At 25.3% G+C, this 7,466-nt stretch overlaps 1 long non-coding RNA gene across 2 annotated transcripts; it reads left to right on the top strand.

Moving 5' to 3' along the window:
* The first annotated feature begins 4,405 nt into the window (after positions 1-4,405).
* On the top strand, positions 4,406-6,342 carry LOC141535631 (uncharacterized). Of its 2 annotated transcripts, XR_012480625.1 has the most exons (4): positions 4,557-4,571; positions 4,647-5,043; positions 5,107-5,341; positions 6,086-6,342. It is a non-coding gene; the product is annotated as an uncharacterized LOC141535631 (long non-coding RNA). The 2 variants fall into 2 exon arrangements; XR_012480624.1 differs by having other exon boundaries at positions 4,406-5,043.
* Positions 6,343-7,466: the final 1,124 nt, after the last annotated feature.

The raw sequence follows: 7,466 nt of genomic DNA, 5'->3' as shown, positions 1-7,466 counted from the left end.
GTGTAACCTCATGCTGACGCTTGACGTCGGTTATGAGCGTTGGGTCAGGTGGTTAATATAGGCCGTGCTGCCACCTAGAAAAAACTTAGTAGCGTCAAATCGCGCACGTGCGAAATTAAACGGGCGGGCAGTTTGTTGATAGTTACGTCTATTTATCAATAAAATAATTTTTTTTCTCAATTTTCCATTCATAATTAATTATTTTTAATAACAATCGCCTTAGCCAGCTGACTATTATTATTATTATTATTATTATCTCTAACGATTTCAAACTCACCCGTGCGAATTTGAACGGGCGCGTAATTTTGGGACGACGTTTATTGGATTGATTTAAATTGGAAAAGTAACCGATAGGACATATCCCAATTACCCAGATCCCTATTACCCGAATTACCAATTACTCATAATCCCGATGACCCAAATTTTCAATTACCTAAAATTTCGATCACCAGTAATTTCAATTACCCATACTATCAAATACCCAAATTTTCAATAATCCAAAAGTTCGATAGCTTAAGTTTTCATTAACCAGAAACATTTATGACAAGACATTCCGATTGGACAGATTTCATAAGCTCAAAGTCGATTTCTTTGTTATCGACAGATGAAACTTATTGTAAAAAGTACATTCAGTTATTATACAGATGGCCAAAAACTTATAAAATGAAATATCACATAAACATGTTTAGAAAAATTTAAACGTGTTTTTTTAATACATTTATTCAAATTAAATTATGAATCATAACTATTTTTAATAATAATGAAGTTTATTAATATTATTATCAATTTATTATAATTTTGACAGCGTTAACAAAAGTTATATTTAAGTACAACTGATCGATATTTATCTTGTTATATTAACGAATAACTTTTAAAAAAAAATACAATTTTATTATTATTATTAATATTTAACATTTATAATTATTGATTTATTTTTATTTTTTATTTTCATGTATAGAAAAGCAATTATGCTATTAATTAATTAATTAGAAAATTAGAGGTATGTTTAGTAAAATAAATAGATAAACAATTAGCAATCGAAGCAAAAAAATTTTTATTCACTTCTAACAATTTTAAACGTTTAAATAAACTATTAGTAACACCAATACTTATTAGTAACTTACTTAACTTAAAATTTAATTAATTTCATTGATGAAAATAAAATAACTGAATAAAAAACAAAAAAAATATTAAACTTTTTATAGAGTATGCTCTAAAGTCCATTTTTTTTGAAGAATTAATTCATCTTTTAATGTTATTTCAACATGTAGTGATTATTGTTTATTAACTGTGAATATTTAATTTTTTTATTTTATAATTCGCTTACTTTTTTTTACTTAATGTTTTTTAAGTCGATTTTAAAGCCTACACGTACGCACGAACTGTTTATTATTTTATTACTTTATAAATAATAATCATAATCGCACTAATTGTTACATTTAAATTGTATTTTTTTTAAAAAGTTATTCGTTAATATAACAAGATAAATATCGATCAGTTGTACTTAAATATAACTTTTGTTAACGCTGTCAAAATTATAATAAATTGAAAATAATATTAATAAACTTCATTATTATTAAAAATAGTTATGATTCATAATTTAATTTGAATAAATGTATTAAAAAAACACGTTTAAATTTTTCTAAACATGTTTATGTGATATTTCATTTTATAATAGTTTTTGGCCATCTGTATAATAACTGAATGTACTTTTTACAATAAGTTTCATCTGTCGATAACAAAGAAATCGACTTTGAGCTTATGAAATCTGTCCAATCGGAATGTACCACAAAAAAGTTGGCATAGAGTCACAAAGACAGAATAAAATAAATAAATCCTCCTAATTGCTCATTAATTGCTCAATTCATATCAAAAATTGCTCACCCTGTAAATTAATTAATTAATTTATTATTAATTATTATAAATACAAAATATTGTTTTGCCTTTAGTACGTGAACCAATGGAACTTTCGATTATTTTTTGTTTTCAATAAATTATTAATAAAATTTATTTTTTATACTTGCAGCATTTTTTTAATTAAATCAAAAAAGAATTGATTAGTTTTTCAATTACACTGATGAATATTTATTAAAATTTTTTCTTAATAAGAAATCAGTCCCTCTAATTTCTGTGACGACGGAAGAACAGTAGAAGAAACCATAATTGCTTAAAATATTTTAGTTTTGCCAAATACAAAACTTTCTTTAACAATATTGCGTTAAACTCTGTGAAAGTGTGATAATTCATCGTTGCTGTAATGTTCAAATTAAAAAATTAAGATAATTGTTAAATAAAAATTTTTCACGAAATTTTATTTATTTTTGAATCCTCGTGATTCAATGAAAATAATCGTATTCCAAAAATATTATTTATATGTTTGGAGAAACAGACTTTAATCAATATTTTGGTTTTGTTATTATTACATAATGTAGAATGATAATGAATATTACAAACGGGCTAATTGAAGCGTCTTCAATAAATAGAATATAAAAATAAATTTCATGATGTATTATTAAATAAAAAAAAATATATAATATATTTAAACTCTAAAAGTAAAGTTTTTAGGAACACACAACTGACAGTATCACCGGTAAATTATTTAATTATTTCTAATGATATACTTAATAGTTTTTATTTTAACTAATCATTCGGGAAAAAATTATAACAATCAAGCATTTAGTTATTTGAATTTCGATAGATAAATATAAATTTATTTACATTTTTTTTATGATTTGTTATAAAAATATGTCAAGAGAACATCACATATCTGCTGTTACAGCTCTAAGTGATGCGGCTTTAAAGTTATATCATTAATAATTTCAGAGCTATTAATAACTTATAGTAAATAATTAAATAGTGTTTCATTTTAAATTCTGTAATTATATAGTGTTATAATTATTTTTTTAAATTAATTAATTCGATATTATAACATATCAACGAATTACTTCTATTTGATGATTCAATTTATCGATGGTTATATGTAGCTCTTATCCAAATTCTAGTCTTCTAGACCTATTAAGATTATTAAATATTAACTTTTTTTGCTATTCATCAGTTAAATTAATAAAACAAAAAAGAAACAAATAAGTAGGGTAAATAAAATAAATTGATTAAATTTTATTGCATGTAGTGATTTTTTTTAACATAAATATTTTTCATAATTGAAAATGTTCACTGTAATTATTTACTATAAAGTAAACAAATTTAATTGCTCAACCCATATATTATGAACAACTTGGGTTTATTAAAATTCACTTATTTTTATTATTAAAACTACTGTGATTGCACAAGATACATAATCTAATGAAGAACATACATTTTACGTTTTAATTTCTTTTTCTGTTAAAAATTTTTTTTAATAATTATGGTAAAAGCTCTATAAAATTGCTGTAGTTCTATCTCAATTTTCTCACAAAAAACTAACAAGAGCAAGTTTCGAATGTTTATTATTAATGTTGATGTATTTAATTAGTCATCAAATCACATTGTCATTGAGACTCATCCTCGATTACAAATTAATTATTCGCATTAAATCTACTCTTCGAAATGTGCAATTGAAAGTTCTAGTGAACACCGTAATCATAAATGTAATTTTACATATATATACTCTCAATTTATATACTTAGTCACAAGAATGAATTAATGTCGTAAAATTATATTTGTGATAGTTATTGTTGGTCAATTCTATGATCTAACTTTTATTTTGAATCAATCCAAAATATGGCATTGAAAATACAAGAAATCAAAAAATTTATACATTTCTTTTTAAATTTTCTTTAAGAAAAAAAAATGATAAAAAAAATTTCACATGTGGATATTTTCATAAATTATTTTTTTTTTATTTTCTTGCGATTAATTTGTTCTTTAAATAAAATAAAAAATTTGTTAGACATCGACTTGTTTCAGTATAGGTAATAGAAAAAAACCGACATATATAAGTTTGATAGAACATTAATTAACATTTAAAAATTGTTTATTAAAAATATACTGCTTCTATATACAGTATTTAAATTATCCAACGTTATGATTTACATGATTTACACCTTTAGACATTTTCTATGTTTATAGATGGTCGTGTTGCATGTTACGCTAGAAATATCCATTGTCCGTATGTTGTCCTCACAAGCACATTTCAAACGTTAAATGTGAACGCACTCATAATCATCCACATTGTTAAATTACATTCCGAAATTTTAGCTGATAAATAACCAAATAACTTACTAGATAATTACCAGATATTTGTCTAGATGGTTTTCTACCGTTGTAAAGCACAATCGGTTTCATTAATTAATGTCTGGTATACTATATAGTATAATACTAAACCAGCATTTTGTAAAGGATAGTATAGAGGGCCAACTTTAGTACACCAGGCGTAACGATAGCGATTGTACAAATGAATTAAAATAATTATTTGACTTTATTTAAAGAAGGAAGGATAAAAATTAAGATATTATGCATATCGATTAAAATGAATAATCCTTTCTTTTAATAAACATATCTATGACCTTAGGGTGCATTCGTCTTGGATGCTAAGTACAAGACGCACAAACTATAGATTAAGCGTGCTGAAAGTGTGTTAAGCGCCAAATGCAAATGTAGCCTAAGTGTTATCAGTTTATTATATAATATATATAACTATTGTTTAGATCGATGATAGTCAGTAAATTGTAAATAAATAAAGCAAACTTTGTCGGATGCAGTCGAAAAATATTATAAACTATTCGAAAAGAAGAAATATGTTTTAATTACCAAAGATTATTTTGATGCGATTGTCAAATTTGGACTCTAATATTAGCAAATAAAGTGTTGGATAAGTATTTTTCTTTCATTATTCTTATTATAAATATAATAATCCTCAAAATAGTCTATTTATTATTTGCAGTATCAATCAAAAGGAGACAAGATTCTGTGAAGCATGCAGTTAATTATAAACATAGTTATAATTTGTTAGTAAGAACCTTCAGTACGATTTTAAGGTATTAAAAATTGGGTACTCGTAAGTATTTATACAATGAATTGTATAAAGAAACATTAATTAAATTGGTAAGTTCATAGCATTTTATGACACTTTTCAAAATAAATAAATAGAAATTCAAAATATTTTAGACTGAATGAAATCGTCCTACTGCCCGTTTAATCGATTTCAAACAAATGGTTCTTGAGAGTCTTGAGTAACTCTCCATGAAATTCTTTAATGTATAATTCCAATGGCTGTTGATGGTACTAAAAAAAAATGAAAAAATGAACGATAAAAAAAACAGTGAAATTAATACATGAAAATGTTGATGATAGGGACACAGTAATATTTAACCTAACTACTTTTACTCATAGAGGATTACTGGTAAGCATAGATTAAAACTATTTAAATAAATTAACCGGATTAAAAGTTAATTTGTACATTATATCATTTATCAATCATAAAAGTCATTATTGAAGGTACCTCTGCGTTTCAAAATATTCATTAAAAAAAATTATCGTCTTTAATTACATAATCGTACAAATTGTAATGATGTATATAAGTTTTATCAATTTTGAATAGATTATTGTAGAATATAAATACCAATTTATTGTTTTGAGTTCAATTAGTTTTATTAATTAATAATACCATTCATAAAATTTTACAATAAGACGTATAATAATGTGGAAATTCTAACATTCGGTAGTTTAGTACGTAAAATATGTGGAGTATCTTGCAAGTCATTAAACTTAGTCCATTTGTTTTGAATTGTACGCGTAAAAGCCACAAAATGTCTGATGCCTTTCAGTATTGCCGATGGTTCATATTCAATAACTCCAGTTAGCAAATATTTTTTATTTTGAATATTAAATGTTATAGGAATTTCCCGTAAATTAGTATTTAATAACTTTTCTCCTGATGAACATTGTGCTTCATAAAAATGATCTAAATTTAACAATAAATACGAATCAATTTCCAGTTTACGACCGGTCACAATTTTTTTACACTTTTTACAATAAAATGTTTCTTTTTCGATATCATTCAAAACACTTTCCTCTAAATAATCAAAACCATTATCCCATACTAATTTAGCATTAGCGTTTAATGTTGATAATTTTTTTGTTTCAGAAGATGCACATTTTACACAATCTCGCCGTTCAGTGATAGATTCATAATTTCTCAGCAAATTTGGAATTAGTTCATTGACATCACATACACAGTTAATAACATATTGTTCTGCATGGAATATTCTTCTTAATAGATTAAATCTTTTACTGTAAAAGTCTGGAGTAGCACCAACCTGCGCGCATAACTGTAGGATTTTTATAAATTGCGAATGATTTTTTTGATTGTCAATAAAATTTTGAAAACTTTTGAAATTTAAATAGGCAAAAGACAAAATTTCTACTATACTATCAAATGAACAAGTATTTTTAAGGGATAATTTTACATTACCAACTTTTGAGGTGCACATCTGCTACCATTTTCAATCATTTTTCTTTTTTAGTAATTTTAGACTTCATGGAAACTGCATTTTGGTGGATTAATGTTGCTCCTGGTAAAGGATTAACATATTTTCCTCTCTTAACTGGCTTATATGAATCACTGTTTGAGATATATTCTGTTCATATGAAAAATTTGACAATGATACTGGGGTAGAATGAAATTTTGGTTCAGACCAATTTAAACTATTATTAACTTTGGTACTAATTTCTTTACTGAAACTCAAATTAATATTTGTTGATAATTTTAAAGCATCTTCACTACACTCATCAACGGAAGAATCGATAACAACAACAGTAGACTTTGGTTCCAAATCTGATGACATACTTACATTTGGTAAAATAATTTCTTTAGATGATTCGGATTCATGTAACATTTCTCTTTCTTCAGCATTATTTTTAAACTGTTTTAATTTCTCCTCTATAGTATTCAGAGAAATTTCCGAAAATGTATCCTCGGTGATATTTAATTCAAGAGTTTCGCGAAGTTTATTTTTATTCCTCCAATTTTCTTCACAGTTTAGCATGTTGTTGTCTGTCACTTTTTTTGTATTATTTGATACTTTTTGAATCATCTGTTGTTTCTCATACGCAGCTCTTCCTTCGATCATTCTTGTAGAAATTGTTTTGACATGTTCGACTAAAAATATATCTGCGCGAGTAGGCTGGTGACCTTCTAAAACATTATCTTTGATGTATTTAAAATAGTTCTCAGAACGGGACGAAGTGGCAATATGATTTTTTGATTCATAATGTTTTCGCATTACGTTTGTCCAAGCCGGAAATTGCTTGAATAATTTAATTAGTTTTTTTAATATTGCTACTAAATAATAAGGATTAAAATCGACAAACCTTACAGAATTATCAGAATTGATATTGCTCTGAGAGTTTTTTACAATTTTATCAATATAATTTGATAATTGAGAATCATCAGTTGAACTTGAAGCCTCAGAATCATCGTCTTCTAGATCCTCATCATGGCAAAATAAGTGGGTATCGCAGGACTT

The sequence above is a fragment of the Cotesia typhae genome, unplaced genomic scaffold (assembly GCF_013202065.1).
Source record: "Cotesia typhae breed Kobodo isofemale line unplaced genomic scaffold, CoteBio_Ctyphae scaffold_152, whole genome shotgun sequence".
In the NCBI taxonomy this organism is placed as follows: domain Eukaryota; kingdom Metazoa; phylum Arthropoda; class Insecta; order Hymenoptera; family Braconidae; genus Cotesia; species Cotesia typhae.
The sequence above is the reverse complement of the archived record's forward strand: the minus strand, read 5'-3'. Positions and strand labels throughout refer to the sequence as shown.